This window comes from Ictidomys tridecemlineatus, chromosome 14 (genome assembly GCF_052094955.1).
Source record: "Ictidomys tridecemlineatus isolate mIctTri1 chromosome 14, mIctTri1.hap1, whole genome shotgun sequence".
Lineage (NCBI taxonomy): Eukaryota > Metazoa > Chordata > Mammalia > Rodentia > Sciuridae > Ictidomys > Ictidomys tridecemlineatus.
The window spans coordinates 23,294-46,001 of NC_135490.1; the positions used below are offsets into that span (position 1 = coordinate 23,294).

Below are 22,708 nucleotides of genomic sequence, written 5' to 3' on the forward strand. Positions count from 1 at the left end.
AAAAATGTTTCACCAAGCTTCCATGCTCCTGGACCTGTCCACCTAACAGTAATTGTAAACAACAAACTTTATTGATAGCTACACAAAGCTTCTAACATTGCATATTGTAACTGTAGAAGGTAACTGAGGAATAAGCTGCATAACGATGCTAACTCCATAACCTTCCAAATGACACAATAAACAATAGTATATTACTGATGCCAATGACCTAATGCAACCTATTGATATAAATAAAGCTGGCAGCTTGACCATTCTGCCATTCTGTCATTCTGACTCTACATCTTCTATGTCTCTTTTTTTTCCTTACATTTAATATTAATATCCATACAGTGATCTATAAAAGTAATATAATAACTACCCTGTGACCACATTATTCATATTACATTAATGTCAGAGGACACAGAGAAGCTATAATATTAGTTTTACTTGCAATATTATGGATATCATAGTAGTATTAAAGGTCACTGCAGGTATTATCTTAGTTTTGGATGCTATATGATTAAATGCCACAGGGTAACTATTAATTTTAGATGCTATATTACTGACAGAAGAGGACAAAGGGCCACTATTATATTATTTATAGATAGTACAGTATTGTTTTAGTAAGATTTTTTGCCATTGTGTCTAAAATTCCTGACAAGAACAATTTTTAGAGATTAAAATTTTATTTGACACTTATATTTTCCAGGTCTCAGTCCATAGAAGACCAACTCCACAGCTCTTGCCCAAATGGTATAGAGGTAGGAAGAAAATCAGAACATGGCAAAGAGGAAGCAGATAGAGAGTTCTGCTCAACAGAGACAAATATATACTCCAAAGAAATGCCCCCAGTGGCCCACCTTCTCCAGCTACACACTACCTTCCTACAGTTACCAACCAGTTAAACACTATCAGTGGATTAATGCACTCACTAGGTTAAGGCTCTCATAACTAAATAATTTCACCTTTAAATCTTTCTTACCTTTTCTCACACATGAGTTTTAGAGTAATACTTCATATCTAAACCATAATATTCTGCCCTTGGCACCCAAAAGTTCATGTCCATCTCAGGATGCAAAATACATTGAGTTCATATCCAGGAGTCCACATGTTCTTAACAGTTCCAGTATTCCCCAAAAGTCTAAGTCCAAAACCTCTTCTGAAACTTAAGGAAAAATGAGCATGAGACCCCATAACAATCAAAGCAAGCTATATAATCCAATATATAATGTCATGGATTAGACATTTCCATTCTACAAGTGATAAATAGGGGCATAGAAAGAAGAGATGGGACCAAAAAAAGACCAAAATCCAGCTGGGCAAACAAGATCTGTAGTTCCACATCAAGCATATTTTGGGCAAATAGCATTGTAATGTTCTCTCCAAAAAACTTGTGCATCTCCATTCCTATGGCTTTGTTACTAGCAGTCCACATGGCCTAGCTTGACTTGTGTTTGTTCAATTCCTATGGAATTCAATTCCTTGGAAAATGATCCATATTACTAGCATCTCTTAATCTCAGGAGTAGCCACTATAGTTTTCTTCATCCTCTCAGGGGCTGCCTGCTGGTATTGCAACTCTAATACATTTTTCCTGACCTTTCAGGTTTGCCTTTGAAATCCCAGTGGGAGCCTCCATGAACCCCTACTGCCAATATCTTGCAAACCTAAAAAAACAGCACCATGTAGTTGATACCAAGATCTGCCACCATCTCGAGCAGTAGACATACCTCCTAAGACCATGGCTACAGCAACTGCTGAGTGCCTGGGCAGCTAAGCATGGTGAAATAACCTCTTAGGCCCCTCTCTTCATTCATGGTGCCTCACTGGTCTCTTCTCAAAGGAATTTTTATTTTTAAAACTTTGAGCAGGGCAAGATGGTGCCTGAATGTAATCCCAGCAGCTTAGGAGGCTGAGGCAAGAGGATTGCAAGTTCAAAGTCAGCCTCAGCAATTTAGCAAGGCCCTGAGCAACTCAGTGAGATCCTGTCTCTAAAGAAAATATTTTAAAAGGCTGAGGATGTGACTCAGTGGTTAAGTACCTCTGGGTTCAATTTCTGGTACAAAAAAGAAAGAAAAATTAAATCTATAAGCCTGAAACTGGGGTGGTTTTGCCAATTCCTGAGATGCACTCAAGTCTTCTTTCCTATTGTCTCTGGGCAAAGTATTTAGCAACTCTTTAGTGGTCATGATGTTTTAACAATCACACCTTCCTAAGCTCCAGTTTGACTCACACATTTAATTTGACTCTGAACAAATTAAAAGATGTTCTTTTTTTAAGATGGACACAATATCTTTTTTTTATTTTATTATCTTATGTGGTGCTGAGAATCAAACCCAGTGCCTCACATGTGCAAGGCAAATGCTCTACCACTGAGGTATAAATCCAGCTCCTACAGATATCATATTACTATTAAAGGCCATGTGGCAGCTACTACATTTGTAATAGATGCAAAATATGGTTATCACATTAGTATTAAAGGCTATAGGACATATATTATATTAATATGGTATAGTATGAGTAGTTCATTTATATTAAAGACCACAGGGCATCTATCATATGAGTTTTAGAATCTATAATATAGACAGTATATAAAGGACAAAATAGCTATTAAATTTGTTTTACATGCTATAGTATGGATATCACATTATTATTAATTTTAATATTTTAAGGTTTTGATGCACAGTAATATTAAAGGCCATAGTATAGCTATTATATTAGCTGTAGATGCTATAGTGTGGGTATTATAATAGTATTAAAGACCACAGGGCAGCAATTGCTTTAGCTTTAGATTATATAATGTGAATAATATATTAATTTTAATCAACAATGGACTGCCAGTGTATTAGTTTTGAATGCCACAGTATGATATCATATTAGCATCAAAGGCCACAGAATAGATATTACTTTCAGATCAATAGTATGAATATCATAGAAGTATTAAAAGTGACAGTGCAGCTATTAAATCAATTTCAGAAGGCATACTATGAATATAATAATAGTATTAGAGGCTATAAGGCACGTATTGTTTTAGTAAGGATTCTACACTAGGGATATCATATTAGCATAAAACACCACTGTGTAGTTTTTAAATTATTTTTAAATATTCAGATGCTACAATATGGGTATTATATTAGTATTAAAGGCAATAAGACAGCTCTTGTATCAGTTTTAGATGCCACATGTATATCACGATAGAATTAAAAGACACAGGGCTGCTATTATATCAGTTTTCAATACAATGCTATGGTTACATTAATACAAAAGGCCACAGAGAAACTGTAATATTCATTTTCAATACTATAGTACAGATATAATAATAGTATTAAATACCATTATGCAGCTATTATATTTAATTAATTAATTAATTAATTAATTTACTTATTTATTTATTTGTCAGGCATTGAAGTCAGGGGCACTTGACCTCTGAGCAACATCATCAGCCCTATTTTTCAGTTTCTTTAGAAACAGGGTCTCACTGAGTTGCTTAAAGACTCACAGTGGCTGAGGCTGGCTTTGAACTCACAATTCTCCTGTCTCAGCCTCCCAAACCACTGGGATTACAGGCATATGCCACTGCGCCTGGCTTATAATGTTTATAAATGCTTTAGTAAGAATGTCATATTAGCTATGAAATGCGCATTGCAGATATTATATCAGCTTTGGGCACTATATTATGGATATCATATTAATATTAAAGGCAGCTATCAATTTTAGATGCTGTAATAAGAATGTCGTATTACTAATAAAGCCACAGGGAAGCTACTCTATCAGTTTTTAATGATCTAACATGAATATAATATCAGTATTAAAGACCACATGATAGCTATTATATCACTTTTAGATGTAATTGTAAGAATATTACATTAGTATTAAAAGCTACAGAGTATTATACTACATTTAGATGCTATGGTAAAAATATAGGAATTAAAGGTCATAAGAGAACAATTGTATTAGTTTAGATGCTATAATATGAATATCATAACAGTACAAAGGTAAGAGGACTTCTTTTAGATCATTAACAGATGCTATGATATGGATATCATATTAGTACTAAAGGCCATAGGGTAGGAATTATATTCATATAATTGCTATAAATGAATATTATGTAATATTAAAAGGCCACAGGAGAATTATTATTTTAGTATTAGGGGTCACAGTATTGATACTGAATTAGTATTAAAGGCCATAGGGAATCTCTTATATTACCATTAGATGCTATTGAATGTATATTAATATGAACAGCCACAAAGAGCTATAATATTCCATTAACAGGCCACAGTATGGATAAAATATAAATAGCAAATGCACAGGATGCACAGGGATGTTCTTTCAGTACTTTGAGATGTTGGAGTTTACATATGACATTAATATTAAAGCTCCAAAGTTCAGTTATTATATTAGTTTTATATGCTATGCAATGACTATCCTATTAGTAAAAGGAATTATATTAGTTTAGGTACTATACTTTGGATAACAGATTACTATTTTTTTAAAGAGAGAGAGAAAGAGAGAGAGGAGAGAGAGAGAGAGAGAGAGAGAGAGGAGAGAGAATTTTTTAATATTTATTTTTCAGTTTTCAGTGGACACAACATCATTATTTTATGTGGTGCTGAGAATCAAGCCCAGCACCCTGTGAATGCCAAGTCAGCGCATTACTGCTTGAGCCACATTCCCAGCCCAACATATTACTATTAAATGCCAGAGGTCAGCTATTATGTTAACTTTATATGCTATCATATGGATATGCTATATCATAAGGTTTATTCCTATCATATGGATATTTTACTTAAAATGTCAAGAGGGCTATTTATTAGTTTTAGAGGGCATAATATGGGTAAAATATTAATGTTAAATGCCACAATCTGGCTATTATATTGGTTTTAGGAGACATAGTTTGGATATCATATTACCTATAAGGGCCACAGGGCTAATATTTTAACAGTTTTGCATGCTATTATGGGTATCATATAAATATTAAGGCCAAAGAGCAACTATTTTATCAAGTTAAGATGCTATAATAAGGATGTCTATTGATATTAAAGGATACAGAGCCGCTATTATATCAATTTTAGATGCAATAGTATGTATTACATTAGCTGTAAGGGCCACAGGGAAGATATTATATTAGCTTGAAATGCTATAATATGGATATTACTTTATTCTAAAAGTCTATAGGGAGGCTATAATGTTAGTTTTGAATGTTATGGAATGAATATTATATTAACATTAAATGTCACAGGGAAACTATTATATATCAGTTTTAGATGTTACACTCTTAATATCATATTAGTATTAAAGGCATCAAGGCAACTATTGTATTTATTTTAGATCTATGACATGTATGTTATTATTTCAGTCATCTTTTTCGCTGCTTTGACCAAAGGACCTGACAAGAACAATTATAAAGGAGGAAAAGTTCATTTAGGGGCTCACAGTTTCAGAGATCTCAGCCAATAAATGGCCAACTCTATTCCTTGGGGCTTAAGGCGGGGCAGAAGAGTGTGATGAAGGAAAGTGGTGATCAGGAAACAATGAACATAAGCTCAGCTCACCAAATATGTACCCCAAAGGCACAGCCTCAATGACCCACCTCCTCCAGCTACACACTATCCATCTGCAGTTTCCACTCAGTTAATTCCTGTCAGAGGATTATTAAATTGGGTTAAGGCTCTCATAACCCATCATTTCACCTTTAAACTTCCTTACATTGTCTCAAACATGAGCATATCCAAACCGACTATATGGTATTAAGGCCACAGTGCATCTATTATTTTAAATGCTGCAGTATGGATATTATATTAATATTAAAGGCCACAGGTAGCTAATATATTTTATTAACTTTGGATACTATAGGATGGATATCATAGAAATATCAAAGGCCACAGGACAACTATTGCATCAGTTTCAGATGTTCCAATATGAATATCATTTTAGAATTAAACACTCCAGGTCAATAATTATGTACTATTAGATACTCAAGTATGGATATCATGTTAGCATTAAAGTCAACATGACAGTATATTGATTTTAATACTATCCTATAAATATCATATTAGTTTAATGGCCACAAAGCTGATATTATATTAGTTTAAGGTGATACAATATCATATTAATACTATAGGACCTATTCACCAGTTTTATATGAAGCACATATTTATCACATATTTATATTTATCAGTTTTAGATTTATAATAAGGATATTAAATGAATATTAAATTTCATAAGAAACTTATTAAATTGGCTTCACAGGTTATAGGAATGATGTAACATTAATATTAAAGGCCACAGGACATCTATTACATCAGTTTTAGAGGTTATACTATTAGTATGAAAAGCTACAGGAGAGCTATTAGTTTAACATGCTTTAGCATGGATGTCACTTAGTATTAAATTCTATTGCACAGCTACTTACATGTTATAGATATTATAGTTTGCATCTATGAGTAATAAAGACCTCCGATATCATTTCTTGCTATAATATGGAAATCATATTAATATTAAAGATCACAGAACAGTTATTTAATCAGTTTTCTATGTTATAGTATGAATAACAAACCAGCAATAAAGGCCACAAGACAGCTATTGTATTAAATTTATAGGTCACAGTATGAATATTATGATATTAAAGTCTAGAGGGCACCTATCATATTAGTTTTAAATGCTATACTATCAATATTAAAGGACACAAGGAAGTTATTACATTAGTTTTTTATAGTATATTATATTAGCACTAAAGGCCATAGAGCAGTTATTACTTTAGGTTTAAAGAGCAAAATATGTTTATCATATTACATATCATATTAAAGGGCCCAAGCAGCTACTATATTAAGTTTAGGAGCTACAGTATGGATAGCATAGTATTAAAGTCCACAAGGTATCTATTATACTAGTTTTAAATCCAACAGTATGGATATAATATTTGTCATAAGGACACAGGACATATGTAATATTAATTTAAGATGCTATATTATAGATATAATATTAATATTTAGAGCCAGAAATCATCTATTATGTAATATATGCTATTATGTGGATATTATAGTAAGATTAAAAGACATAAATCTTCTATTATGTTAGCTTGAGTTGCAGTAGCATGGATATCATATTAGTATTTAAAGCCACAGTGCCACTATTTTATTACTATTGGATATTCTGTAGCACAGATATCATATTAATATAAAAGCCACTGGAAAGCTATTATATTAATTTTGATGCTATACTATAAAAATTGTAATAGTTTTGAAATTACAGGGCAGCTACTATATTACTTTTAGATGATAAATTAGCTATTATATCAGTTTCAGACGCTACAGTACAAATATCATATTAGTATTAAAGTGAACAGGTTAGATAATATATTGGCATATAAATGTCATAGGGAAGCTACTAAATTAGTTCAATATGCTATAATATTGACATTGTATTGATATGGAAGACCACAATTCAGCTATTGTATCAGCTTTAAATACTGTAGTATGAATACCTATTAGCATTAAAGGCCACAGGGCACTATTATTCTAGTTTTAGAAGCTTTGGTGTGGATATTATATAGCTATTATAGATTACAGGCAGCCATTTCATCAGATTTAGATCAACAGTATATTTTATTAATATTAAAGTTTTATATTCTGTTATAATTATTGTATTACTATGAAATTCTACAGGGCTGCTATATTATCAGTTTTGGTGCTATAGTATGTATGCACTATCAGTATTAACACATCACTTGACAGCTATTACATTAATTTCAGAGGCCACAGTTTTTATCTCAATATTAAAGGCTACCAGGTAGCTATTATGTTAGTTTTAGATGCTACACTATGGATATTATGTTTATATTACAGGTCACAGAGCAGCTATTATATTAGTTTTTGGAAGGTATAATAAGGACATCTTTAATATTAAACACAACAGGCACCTATTAGTTTTAGGTACTATACCATGGATATCATTAGTATTAAAGACCACAGGGAAGGTATTATAATATTTTCTAGACACCATAGTGCATATCATATTACTCTTGAAGGCCAAAAGGAAGCTATTTTATTCATTTTACAGTCTCACCTATGCCCACTGGGCCCAGCTGGCCCTTTGAGAAAGTGACCATAGAACAAGCTTGGAGTAATCCAAGAGAAAGTCAGATAGGTGGAAGGAAAGGGGAGGCTGGCAATCAGTATGCTGAGAGTAGACACCTTTCCCCATAGGGCTGAGCACAGAAAATAAGGAGGGGCTTCCTGCCTCCATCCAGATGACCTCTGGACACTGCGCATGTAACCCTTCCCAGGAGGTCCTGTCCTAGTCAAGAGTCAACTGCAGGGTGGTGCCTGATTCTAATACCAGCAGCTTAGGAGGCTGAGATTGCAAGTTCAAAGTAAGCCTCCGCAATTTAGCAAGGCCCTGAACAACTCAGTGAGATCCTGTCTCTAAAGAAAATATTTTAAAAGGCTGAGGATATGACTCAGTGGTTAAGTACCTCTGGGTTCAATTTCTGGCACAAAAAAGAAAGAAAATTTAAATCTTTCAGCCTGAAACTGGGGTGGTTTTGCCAATTCCTGAGATGCATTCAAGTCTTCTTTGCTATTGTCTCTGGGCAAAGTATTTAGCATCTCTTTAGTGGTCATGATGTTTTAACAATCACACCTTCCTAAGCTCCAGTTTGACTCACACATTTAATTTGACTCTGAACAAATTAAAAGGTGTTGTTTTTTTAAGATGAACACAATATCTTTTTTTTATTTTATTATCCTCTGTGGTGCTGAGAATCAAACCCAGTGCCTCACATGTGCAAGGCAAATGCTCTACCACTGAGGTATAAATCCAGCTCCTACAGATATCATATTACTATTAAAGGCCATGTGGCAGCTACTACATTTGTAATAGATGCAAAATGTGGTGATCACATTAGTATTAAAGGCCATAGGACATATATTATATATACTAATATGGTATAGTATGAATAGTTCATTTATTTTAAAGACCACAGGGCATCCATCGTATTAGTTTTAGAATCTATAATACAGACAGTATATTAAGGACAAGACAGCTATTACATTTGTTTTACATGCTATAGTATGGATAGCACATTATTATTTTTTTAATATTTTTTAGGTTTTGGTGCACTTTATTTATTTATTTATTTATTTATTTATTTATTTATTTATATGTGGTGTTGAGGAATGAATCCAGCACCTCACACATGCTAGGCAAACACTCTACTACTGAGCTACAACCCCAGCTTCTGAATATCACATTATTATTAAAGACCATAGGGAAGCTATTATGTCATTCTTACATGGTATAATATCAACATCATATTAATATAAAGGGCACTAGGACACGTATTTGATTAATTTTATTATTTTTAGATGCAATAGTACATATATTAGTACTAAAGGCCTCGGGGAAGCTATTAATTTTTTATGTTAAATATGAATATTACATTAATGTAAAAAAACATGATGCTACAATATTAATGTTAAAACAATTAAAGGCAAAAAGGTAGTTGTATTTAGTTTTAGATGCTATACTAGGATATCACAGTAATATTAAAGGCCACAGTAGAGCTATTATATTAGCTTTAGATGCTATAGTATGGGTATTATAATAGTATTAAAAACCACAAGGCAACAATATGATATGAATACCATAACAGTACAAAGGTAAGTACAATTGCTTTAGCTTTAGATTATATAATGTGAATAATATATTAATTTTAATCAACAATGGACTCCAGTATATTAGTTTTGAATGCCATAGAATGATATCATATTAGCATCAAAGGCCACAGAATAGATATTACTTTCAGATAAATAGTATGAATATCATACAAATATTAAAAGTGACAGTGCAGCTATTAAATCAATTTCAGAAGGCATACTATGAATATAATAACAGTATTAGAGGCTATAAGGCACCTATTGTTTTAGTAAGGATTCTACACTAGGGATATCATATTAGCATAAAACACCACTGTGTAGTTTTTTAAATTATTTTTAGATGCTACAATATGGATATTATATTAGTATTAAAGGCAATAAGACAGCTCTTATATGAGTTTTAGATGCCACATGTATATCACAATAGAATTAAAACCACAGGCTGCTATTATATCAGTTTTCAATGCAATGCTACGGTTACATTAATACAAAAGGCCACAGAGAAGCTATAATATTCATTTTCAATACTATAGTATAGATATAATAATAGTATTAAATACCATTATGCAGCTATTATATTTTATTTATTTATTTATTTATCTATCTATCAATCAATCAGGGATTGAACTCAGGGGCACTTGACCACTGAGCCACATCATCAGCCCTATTTTGTAGTTTGTTTAGAGACAGGGTCTCACTGAGTTGCTTAAAGACTCACAGTGGCTGAGGCTGGCTTTGAACTCACAATTCTCCTGTCTCAGCCTCCCAAACCACTGGGATTACAGGCATGTGCCACTGCGCCTGGCTTATAATGTTTTTAAATGCTTTAGTAAGGATGTCACATGTTTTTAAATGCTTTAATAAGGATATCATATTAGCTATGAAATGCACATTGCAGATATTATATCAGCTTTGGACACTATATTATGGATATCATATTAATATTAAAGGCAGCTATCAATTTTAGATGCTGTAATAAGAATGTCTTATTACTAATAAAGCCATAGGGAAGCTACTCTATCAGTTTTTAATGATCTAACATGAATATAATATCAGTATTAAAGACCACATGGTAGCTATTATATCACTTTTAGATGTAATTGTAAGAATATTACATTAGTATTAAAAGCTACAGAGATGTTATACTACATTTAGATGCTATGGTAAAAATATAATAATTAAAGGTCATAAGAGAACAATTGTATTAGTTTAGATGCTATAATATGAATATCATAACAGTACAAAGGTAAGAGGACTTCTTTTTGATCATTAACAGATGCTATAATATGGATATCATATTAGTACTAAAGGCCACAGGGTAGGAATTATATCCATATAATTGCTATAACTGAATATTATGTAATATTAAAAGGCCACAGGAGAATTATTATTTTAGTATTAGGGGTCACAGTATTGATACTGAATTAGTATTAAAGGCCATAGGGCATCTCTTATATTAGCATTAGATGCTATTGAATGGATATTAATATGAACAGCCACAAAGAGCTATAATATTCCATTAACAGGCCACAGTATGGATACAATATTAATGGAAAATACACAGGATGCACAGGGATGCTCTTTCAGTACTTTGAGAAGTTTAGAATACATATTACATTAATATTAAAGCTCCAAAGTTCAGTTATTATATTAGTTTTATATGCTATGCAATGACTAGCCTATTAGTAAAAGGAATTATATTAGTTTAGGTGCTATACTTTGGATAACAGATTACTATTTTTTTAAAAAAGAGAGAGAGAGAGAGAGAGAGAGAGAGAGAGAGAGAGAGAGAGGGGAGAGAGAGAATTTTTTAATATTTATTTTTCAGTTTTCAGTGGACACAACATCATTATTTTATTTTATGTGGTGCTGAGAATCAAGCCCAGGACCCTGTGCATGCCAGGTTAGCACATTACTGCTTGAGCCACATCCCCAGCCCAACAGATTACTATTAAATGCCAGAGGTCAGCTATTATGTTAACTTTATATGCTATCATATGCATATGCTATATCATAAGGTTTACAGCTATCATATGGATATTTTACTTAAAATGACAAGAGGGCTATTTATTACTTTTAGAGGGCATAATATGGGTAAAATATTAATGTTAAATGCCACAATCTGGCTATTATATTGGTTTTAGGAAATATAGTTTGGGTATCATATTACCTATAAGGGCCACAGGGCTAATATTTTAACAGTTTTGGATGCTATTATGGGTATCATATAAATATTAAGGCCAAAGAGCAACTATTATATCAAGTTAAGATGCTATAATACAGATGTCTATTGATATTAAAGGATATAGAGCAGCTATTATATCAATTTTAGATGCAATAGTATGTATTACATTAGCTGTAAGGGCCACAGGGAAGATATTATATTAGCTTGAAATGCTATAATATGGATATTACTTTATTCTAAAAGTCTATAGGGAGGCGCTAATGTTAGTTTTGGATGTTATGGAATGAATATTATATTAACAATAAATGTCACAGGGAAACTATTATATATCAGTTTTAGATGTTACACTCTTAATATCATATTAGTATTAAAGGCATCAAGGCAACTTTTGTATTTATTTTAGATCTATGACATGTATGTTATTATTTCAGTCATCTTTTTCGCTGCTTTGACCAAAGGACCTGACAAGAACAATTTTAAAGGAGGAAAAGTTCATTTAGGGGCTCACAGTTTCAGAGATCTCAGCCAATAGATGGCCAACTCTATTTCTTGGGGCTTAAGGCGGGGCAGAAGAGTGTGATGAAGGAAAGTGGTGATCAGGAAGCAATGAACATAAGCTCAGCTCACCAAATATGTACCCCAAAGGCCCAATGACCCACCTCCTCCAGCTACACAGTATCCATCTGCAGTTTCCACTCAGTTAATTCCTGTCAGAGGATTACTAATTTGGGTTAAGGCTCTCATAACCCATCATTTCACCTTTAAACTTCCTTACATTGTCTCAAACATGAGCATATCCAAACCGACTATATGGTATTAAGGCCACAGTGCATCTATTATTTTAAATGCTGCAGTATGGATATTATATTAATATTAAAGGCCACAGGTAGCTAATATATTTTATTAACTTTGGATACTATAGGATGGATAGCATAGAAATATCAAAGGCCACAGGACAACTATTGCATCAGTTTCAGATGTTCCAATATGAATATCATTTTAGAATTAAACACTCCAGGTCAATAATTATGTACTATTAGATACTCAAGTATGGATATCATGTTAGCATTAAAGTCAACATGACAGTATATTGATTTTAATACTATCCTATAAATATCATATTAGTTTAATGGCCACAAAGCTGATATTATATTAGTTTAAGGTGATACAATATCATATTAATACTATAGGACCTATTCACCAGTTTTATATGAAGCACATATTTATCACATATTTATATTTATCAGTTTTAGATTTATAATAAGGATATTAAATGAATATTAAATTTCATAAGAAACTTATTAAATTGGCTTCACAGGTTACAGGAATGATGTAACATTAATATTAAAGGCCACAGGACATCTATTACATCAGTTTTAGAGGTTATAATATTAGTATGAAAAGCTACAGGAGAGCTATTAGTTTAACATGCTTTAGCATGGATGTCACTTAGTATTAAATTCTATTGCACAGCTACTTACATGTTATAGATATTATAGTTTGCATCTATGAGTAATAAAGACCTCCGATATCATTTCTTGCTATAATATGGAAATCATATTAATATTAAAGATCACAGAACAGTTATTTAATCAGTTTTCTATGTTATAGTATGAATAACAAACCAGCAATAAAGGCCACAAGACAGCTATTGTATTAAATTTATAGGTCACAGTATGAATATTATGATATTAAAGTCTAGAGGGCACCTATCATATTAGTTTTAAATGCTATACTATCAATATTAAAGGACACAAGGAAGTTATTACATTAGTTTTTCATAGTATATTATATTAGCACTAAGGGCCATAGAGCAGTTATTACTTTAGGTTTAAAGAGCAAAATATGTTTATCATATTACATATCATATTAAAGGGCCCAGGCAGCTACTATATTAAGTTTAGGAGCTACAGTATGGATAGCATAGTATTAAACTCCACAAGGTATCTATTATACTAGTTTTAATCCAACAGTATGGATATAATATTTGTCATAAGGACACAGGACATATGTAATATTAATTTAAGATGCTATATTATAGATATAATATTAATATTTAAAGCCTGAAATCATCTATTATGTAATATATGCTATTATATGGACATTATAGTAAGATTAAAAGACATAAATCATCTATTATGTTAGCTTGAGTTGCAGTAGCATGGATATCATATTGGTATTTAAAGCCACAGTGCCACTATTTTATTACTATTGGATATACTGTAGCACAGATATCATATTAATATAAAAGCCACTGGAAAACTATTATATTAATTTTGATGCTATACTATAAAAATCATAATAGTTTTAAAATTACATGGCAGCTACTATATTACTTTTAGATGATAAATTAGCTATTATATCAGTTTCAGACGCTACAGTACAAATATCATGTTAGTATTAAAGTGAACAGGTTAGATATTATATTGGCATATAAATGTCATAGGGAAGCTACTAAATTAGTTCAATATGCTATAATATTGACATTGTATTGATATGGAAGACCACAATTCAGCTATTGTATCAGCTTTAAATACTGTAGTATGAATACCTATTAGCATTAAAGGCCACAGGGCACTATTATTCTAGTTTTAGAAGCTTTGATGTGGATATTATATGGCTATTATAGATTACAGGCAGCCATTTCATCAGATTTAGATCAACAGTATATTTTATTAATATTAAAGTTTTATATTCTGTTATAATTATTGTATTACTATGAAATTCTACAGGGCTGCTATATTATCAGTTTTGGTGCTATGGTGTGTATGTACTATCAGTATTAAAACATCACTTGACAGCTATTACATTAATTTCAGAGGCCACAGTTTTTATCTCAATATTAAAGGCTACCAGGTAGCTATTATGTTAGTTTTAGATGCTACACTATGGATATTATGTTTATATTACAGGTCACAGAGCAGCTATTATATTAGTTTTTGGAAGGTATAATAAGGACATCTTTAATATTAAACACAACAGGCACCTATTAGTTTTAGGTACTATACCATGGATATCATTAGTATTAAAGACCACAGGGAAGGTATTATAATATTTTCTAGACACCATAGTGCATATCATATTACTCTTGAAGGCCAAAAGGAAGCTATTTTATTCATTTTACAGTCTCACCTATGCCCACTGGGCCCAGCTGGCCCTTTGAGAAAGTGACCATAGAACAAGCTTGGAGTAATCCAAGAGAAAGTCAGATAGGTGGAAGGGAAGGGGGGCTGGCGGTCAGTATACTGAGAGTAGACACCTTTCCCCATAGGGCTGAGCACAGAAAATAAGGAGGGGCTTCCTGCCTCCATCCAGATGACCTCTGGACACTGCGCATGTAACCCTTCCCGGGAGGTCCTGTCCTAGTCAAGGGTCAGCTGCAGGGTGGTGCCTGATTCTAATCCCAGCAGCTTAGGAGGCTGAGATTGCAAGTTCAAAGTCAGCCTCTGCAATTTAGCAAGGCCCTGAGCAACTCAGTGAGATCCTGTCTCTAAAGAAAATATTTTAAAAGGCTGAGGATATGACTCAGTGGTTAAGTACCTCTGGGTTCAATTTCTGGCACCAAAAAGAAAGAAAATTTAAATCTTTCAGCCTGAAACTGGGGTGGTTTTGCCAATTCCTGAGATGCATTCAAGTCTTCTTTGTTATTGTCTCTGGGCAAAGTATTTAGCATCTCTTTAGTGGTTATGATGTTTTAACATTCACACCTTCCTAAGCTCCAGTTTGACTCACACATTTAATTTGACTCTGAACAAATTAAAAGGTGTTCTTTTTTTAATATGGACACAATATCTTTTTTTTATTTTATTATCTTATGAGGTGCTGAGAATCAAACCCAGTGCCTCACATGTGCAAGGCAAATGCTCTACCACTGAGGTATAAATCCAGCTCCTACAGATATCATATTACTATTAAAGGCCATGTGGCAGCTACTACATTTGTAATAGATGCAAAATATGGTTATCACATTAGTATTAAAGGCCATAGGACATATATTATATATATTAATATGGTATAGTATGAATAGTTAATTTATATTAAAGACCACAGGTCATCTATCATATTAGTTTTAGAATCTATAAAACAGACAGTATATTAAGGACAAGACAGCTATTACATTTGTTTTAAATGCTATAGTATGGATATCACATTATTATTTTTTTAATATTTTTTAAGTTTCGGTGCACTTTACTTATTTATTTATTTATTTATTTATTTATTTATTTATTTATATGTGGTGTTGAGGAATGAATCCAGCACATCACACATGCTAGGCAAACACTCTACTACTGAGCTACAACCCCAGTCCCTGAATATCACATTATTATTAAAGACCATAGGGAAGCTATTATGTCATTCTTACATGGTATAACATCAACATCATATTAATATAAAGGGCACTAGGATACGTATTTGATTAATTTTATTATTTTTAGATGCAATAGTACATATATTAGTATTAAAGGCCTCGGGGAAGCTATTAATTTTTTATGTTAAATATGAATATTACATTAATATAAAAAACATGATGCTACAATATTAATGTTAAAACAATTAAAGGCAAAAAGGTAGTTGTATTTAGTTTTAGATGCTATACTAGGATATCACAGTAATATTAAAGGCCACAGTAGAGCTATTATATTAGCTTTAGATGCTATAGTATGGGTATTATAATAGTATTAAAAACCACAGGGCAGCAATATGATATGAGTATCATAACAGTACAAAGGTAAGTACAATTGCTTTAGCTTTAGATTATATAATGTGAATAATATATTAATTTTAATCAACAATGGACTGCCAGTATATTAATTTTGAATGCCATAGTATGATATCATATTAGTATCAAAGGCCACAGAATAGATATTACTTTCAGATAAATAGTATGAATATCATAGAAATATTAAAAGTGACAGTGCAGCTATTAAATCAATTTCAGAAGGCATACTATGAATATAATAATAGTATTAGAGGCTATAAGGCACCTATTGTTTTAGTAAGGATTCTACACTAGGGATATCATATCAGCATAAAACACCACTGTGTAGTTTTTTAAATTATTTTTAGATGCTACAATATGGATATTATATTAGTATTAAAGGCAATAAGACAGCTCTTATATCAGTTTTAGATGCCACATGTATATCACAATAGAATTAAAAGCCACAGGGCTGCTATTATATCAGTTTTCAATGCAATGCTATGATTACATTAATACAAAAGGCCACAGAGAAGCTATAATATTCATTTTCAATACTATAGTATAGATATAATAATAGTATTAAATACCATTATGCAGCTATTATATTTTATGTATTTATTTATCTATCAATCAATCAGGGATTGAACTCAGGGACACTTGATCACTGAGCAACATCATCAGCCCTATTTTATAGTTTGTTTAGAGACAGGGTCTCAGTGAGTTGCTTAATGCCTCACAGTGGCTGAGGCTGGCTTTGAACTCACAATTCTCCTGTCTCAGCCTCCCAAACCACTGGGATTACAGGCATGTGCCAGTGTGCCTGGCTTATAATGTTTTTAAATGCTTTAGTAAGGATGTCATATGTTTTTAAATGCTTTAATAAGGATGTCATATTAGCTATGAAATGCACATTGCAGATATTATATCAGCTTTGGACACTATTATGGATATCATATTAATATTAAAGGCAGCTATTATATCAATTTTAGATGCTGTAATAAGAATGTTGTATTACTAATAAAGCCACAGGGAAGCTACTCTATCAGTTTTTAATGATCTAACATGAATATAACATCAGTATTAAAGACCACATGGTAGCTATTATATCACTTTTAGATGTAATTGTAAGAATATTACATTAGCATGAGAAGCTACAGAGATGTTATACTAGATTGAGATGCTATGGTAAAAAAATATAGGAATTAAAAGTCTTAAGAGAACAATTATATTAGTTCAGATTCTATAATATGAATATCATAACAGTACAAAGGTAAAAGGACTGCTTTTACATCATTAACAGATGCTCTGATATGGATATCATATTAGTACTAAAGGCCATAGGGCAGGAATTATATCCATATAATTGCTATAACTGAATATTATGTAATATTAAAAGGCCACAGGAGAATTATTATTTTAATATTAGGGGTCACAGTATTGATACTGAATTAGTATTAAAGGCCATAGGGCATCTATTATATTAGCATTAGATGCTATTGAATGGATATTAATATGAACAGCCACAAAGAGCTATAATATTCCATTAACAGGCCACAGTATGGATAAAATATTAATGGAAAATACACAGGATTCACAGGAATGCTCTTTCAGTACTTTGAGATGTTTAGAATACATATTACATTAATATTAAAGCTCCAAAGTTCAGTTATTATATTAGTTTTATATGCTATGCGATGACTATCCCATTAGTATAAGGAATTATATTAGTTTAGGTACTATACTTTGGATCACAGATTACTATTTTTTTTAAAGAGAGAGAGAGAGAGAGAGAGAGAGAGAGAGAGAGAGAGAGAGAGAGAGAGAGGGAGGAGAGAGTGAGAGGGGAGAGAGAGAATTTTTTAATATTTATTTTTCAGTTTTCAGTGGACACAACATCATTATTTTATTTTATGTGGTGCTGAGAATCAAGCCCAGCACCCTGTGCATGCCAGGTCAGCGCATTACTGCTTGAGCCACATCCCCAGCCCAACAGATTACTATTAAATGCCAGAGGTCAGCTATTATGTTAACTTTGTATGCTATCAGATGAATATGCTATATCATGAGGTTTATTGCTATCATATGGATATTTTACTTAAAATGACAAGAGGGCTATTTATTACTTTTAGAGGGCATAATATGGGTAAAATATTAATGTTAAATGCCACAATCTAGCTATTATATTGGTTTTAGGAGATATAGTTTGGGTATCATATTACCTATAAGGGCCACAGGGCTAATATTTTATCAGTTTTGGATGGTATTATAGGTATCATATAAATATTAAGGCCAAAGAGCAACTATTATATCAAGTTAAGATGCTACAATAAGGATCTCTATTGATATTAAAGGATACAGAGCAGCTATTATATCAATTTTAGATGCAATAGTATATATTACATTAGTTGTAAGGGCCACAGGGAAGATATTGTATTAGCTTAAAATGCTCTAATATGGATATTAACTTAGTATAAAAGGCTATAGGGAGGCTATAATGTTAGTTTTGGGTGTAACGGAATGAATATTATATTAACATTAAATGTCACAGGGAAACTATTATATATCAGTTTTAGATGTTACACTCTTAATATCATATTAACATTAAAGGCATCAAGGCAACTATTGTATTTATTTTAGATCTATGAGATGTATGTTATTATTTCAGTCATCTTTTTCGCTGCTTTGACCAAAGGACCTGACAAGAACAATTTTAAAGGAGGAAAAGTTCATTTAGGGGCTCACAGTTTCAGAGATCTCAGCCAATAGATGGCCAACTCTAATCCTTGGGGCTTAAGGTGGGGCAGAAGAGTGTGATGAAGGAAAGTGGTGATCAGGAAGCAGAGAACATAAGCTCAGCTCACCAAATATGTACCCCAAAGGCACAGCCTCAATGACCCACCTCCTCCAGCTACACAGTATCCATCTGCAGTTTCCACTCAGTTAATTCCTGTCAAGAGGATTACTAATTTGGGTTAAGGCTCTCATAACCCATCGTTTCACCTTTAAACTTCCTTACATTGTTTCACACATGAGCATATCCAACCCGATTATTTGGTATTAAGGCCACAGTGCATCTATTATTTTAAATGCTGCAGTATGGATATTATATTAAAATTGAAGGCCCACAGGGTAGCTAATATATTTCATTAGCTTTGGATACTATAGGATGGATATCATAGAAATATCAAAGGCCACAGGACAACTATTGCATCAGTTTCAGATGTTCCAATATGAATATCATATTAGAATTAAACACTCCAGGTCAATAATTATGTATTATTAGATACTCAAGTATGGATATCATGTTAGCATTAAAGTCAACATGGCAGTATATTGATTTTAATACTATCCTGTACATATCATATTAGTTTAATGGCCTCAAAGCTGATATTATATTAGTTTAAGGTGATACAATATCATATTAATACTATAGGACCTATTTACCAGTTTTATATGAAGCACATATTTATCACATATTTATATTTATCAGTTTTAGATTTATAATATGGATATTAAATGAATATTAAATTTCATAAGAAACTTATTAAATTGACTTCACAGGTTATAGGAATGATGTAACATTAATATTAAAGGCCATAGGACATCTATTACATCAGTTTTAGAGGTTATACTATTAGTATGAAAAGCTACAGGGGAGCTATTAGTTTAACATGCTTTAGCATGGATGTCACTTAGTATTAAATTCTATTGCACAGCTACTTACATGTTTTAGAAATTATAGTTTGCATCTATTAGTAATAAAGACCTCCGATATCATTTTTTGCTATAATATGGAAATCATATTAATATGAAAGGCCACAGAACAATTATTTAATCAGTTTTCCATGTTATAGTATGAATAACAAACCAGTAATAAAGGCCACAAGACAGCTATTGTATTAAATTTATAGGTCACAGTATGAATATTTTGATATTAAAGTCTTTAGGTCAGCTATCATATTAGTTTTTGATATTATACTATCAATATTAAAGGACACAAGGAAGTTATTACATTAGTTTTTCATAGTATATTATATTAGCACTAAAGGCCATAGAGCAGTTAAAAGAGCAAAAAAAAAAAAAAGGTTTAAAGAGCAAAATATGTTTATCATATTACATATCATATTAAAGGGCCCAGACAGCTACTATATTAAGTTTAGGAGCTAAAGTATGGATAGCATAGTATTAAAGTCCACAAGGTACCTATTATACTAGTTTTAAATCCAACACTATGGATATAACATTTGTCATAAGGACACAGGACATATGTAATATTAATTTAAGATGCTATATTATAGATATAATATTAATATTTAAAGCCAGAAATCATCTATTATGTAATATATGCCATTATATGGATATTATAGTAAGATTAAAGGACACAAATCATCTATTATGTTAGCTTCAGTTGCAGTACCATGGATATCATATTAGTATTTAAAGCCACAGTGCCACTATTTTATTAGTATTGGATATACTGTAGCACAGATATCATATTAATATAAAAGCCACTGGGAAGCTATTATATTAATTTTGATGCTATACTATAAAAATTGTAATATTTTTAAAATTACAGGTCAGCTACTATATTACTTTTAGATGATAAATTAGCTATTTATCAGTTTCAGAGGCTACAGTACAAATATCATGTTAGTATTAAAGTGAACAGGTTAGATATTATATTGGCATATAAATGTCATAGGGAAGCTACTAAATTAGTTCAATATGCTATAATATTGACATTGCATTGATATGGAAGACCACAATTCAGCTATTGTATCAGCTTTAAATACTGTAGTATGAATACCTATTAGCATTAAAGGCCACAGGGCACTATTATTCTAGTTTTAGAAGCTTTGGTGTGGATATTATATGGCTATTATAGATTACAGGCAGCCATTTCATCAGATTTAGATCAACTGTATATTTTTTATTAATATTAAAGTTTTATATTCTGTTATAATTATTGTATTACTATGAAATTCTACAGGGCTGCTATATTATCAGTTTTGGTGCTATAGTATGTATGCACTATCAGTATTAAAACATCACTTGACAGTTATTACATTAATTTCAGAAGCCACAGTTTTTATCTCAATATTAAAGGCTACCGGGTAGCTATTATGTTAGTTTTAGATGCTACAGTATGGATATTATGTTTATATTACAGGTCACAGAGCAGCTATTATATTAGTTTTTGGAAGGTATAATATGGACATCTTTAATATTAAACACAACAGGCACCTTTTAGTCTTAGGTACTATAGCATGGATATCATTAGTATTAAAGACCACATGGAAGCTATTATAATATTTTCTAGACACCATAGTGCATATCGTATTACTCTTGAAGGCAAAAAGGAAGCTATTTTATTCATTTTACAGTCTACAGTATGAATATAATAGTAGAATAAAAGGCTACATGGATACTATAATGATGCTACATATGGATAAAATTAGTATTAAAAGGCTACAGGACAGCTATTCTGTTAGTTTCAGAGGACAAAATATTGATATTATACTAAAGTCAAAGGTTACAGGGCAGCTATTATATTAGTATTAGATGCCATAGTATGGTTAATATATGACATGTATAGGCCACAGAGCACCTATTTTATTACTTTTAGATGCCATAATATGGATATTAGTAGTAAAGACCAAAATTCAGACATTATATTTAATTTATGTGCTATAGTATGAATATTATAAAGGTATTAAAGACCACAGGGCAGCTGCTATAGTACTTTAGGATGCTATACTATGCATATTACATTAATATTAAAAACCAAAGTCAGATACTGTTACTTTTAGATTGCATATTATACATATCATATGATCATGAAAAGACACAAAACAGCTCTTATATTAAGTTTATGTGCTTCTCTGTGGAGAGTTTATTATTACTGGAATTCACTGGGCAGATAGTAATATTAGTCTTAGATTCTATAATCTGGATATTACACTATAATATCAATAGTATGGGTAAATATTAAAGGTCACAGGGAAGATATTATTATATTAGCATTAGATGCTACAATATGGATATCATGTTGGTATGAAGTCCACGGGACAGGTAATATATTACTATAAAATACTATAGAATGGATATGACATCAGTATTAAAGGCTACAGTAAATCTATCATATTTATTTTACATGGTATACTAGGATATTATATTAGTATTA

At 31.7% G+C, this 22,708-nt stretch overlaps 1 long non-coding RNA gene across 1 annotated transcript in view; it reads right to left on the reverse strand.

Moving 5' to 3' along the window:
* Positions 1-773: 773 nt before the first annotated feature.
* LOC144370557 (uncharacterized) overlaps positions 774-22,708 on the reverse strand; it is a 30,251-nt gene continuing 8,316 nt past the window's right edge. Inside the window, exon 3 of the long non-coding RNA XR_013430475.1 lies at positions 774-1,144. This is a non-coding gene — a long non-coding RNA (uncharacterized LOC144370557). The remainder of the gene's footprint in view (positions 1,145-22,708) is intronic.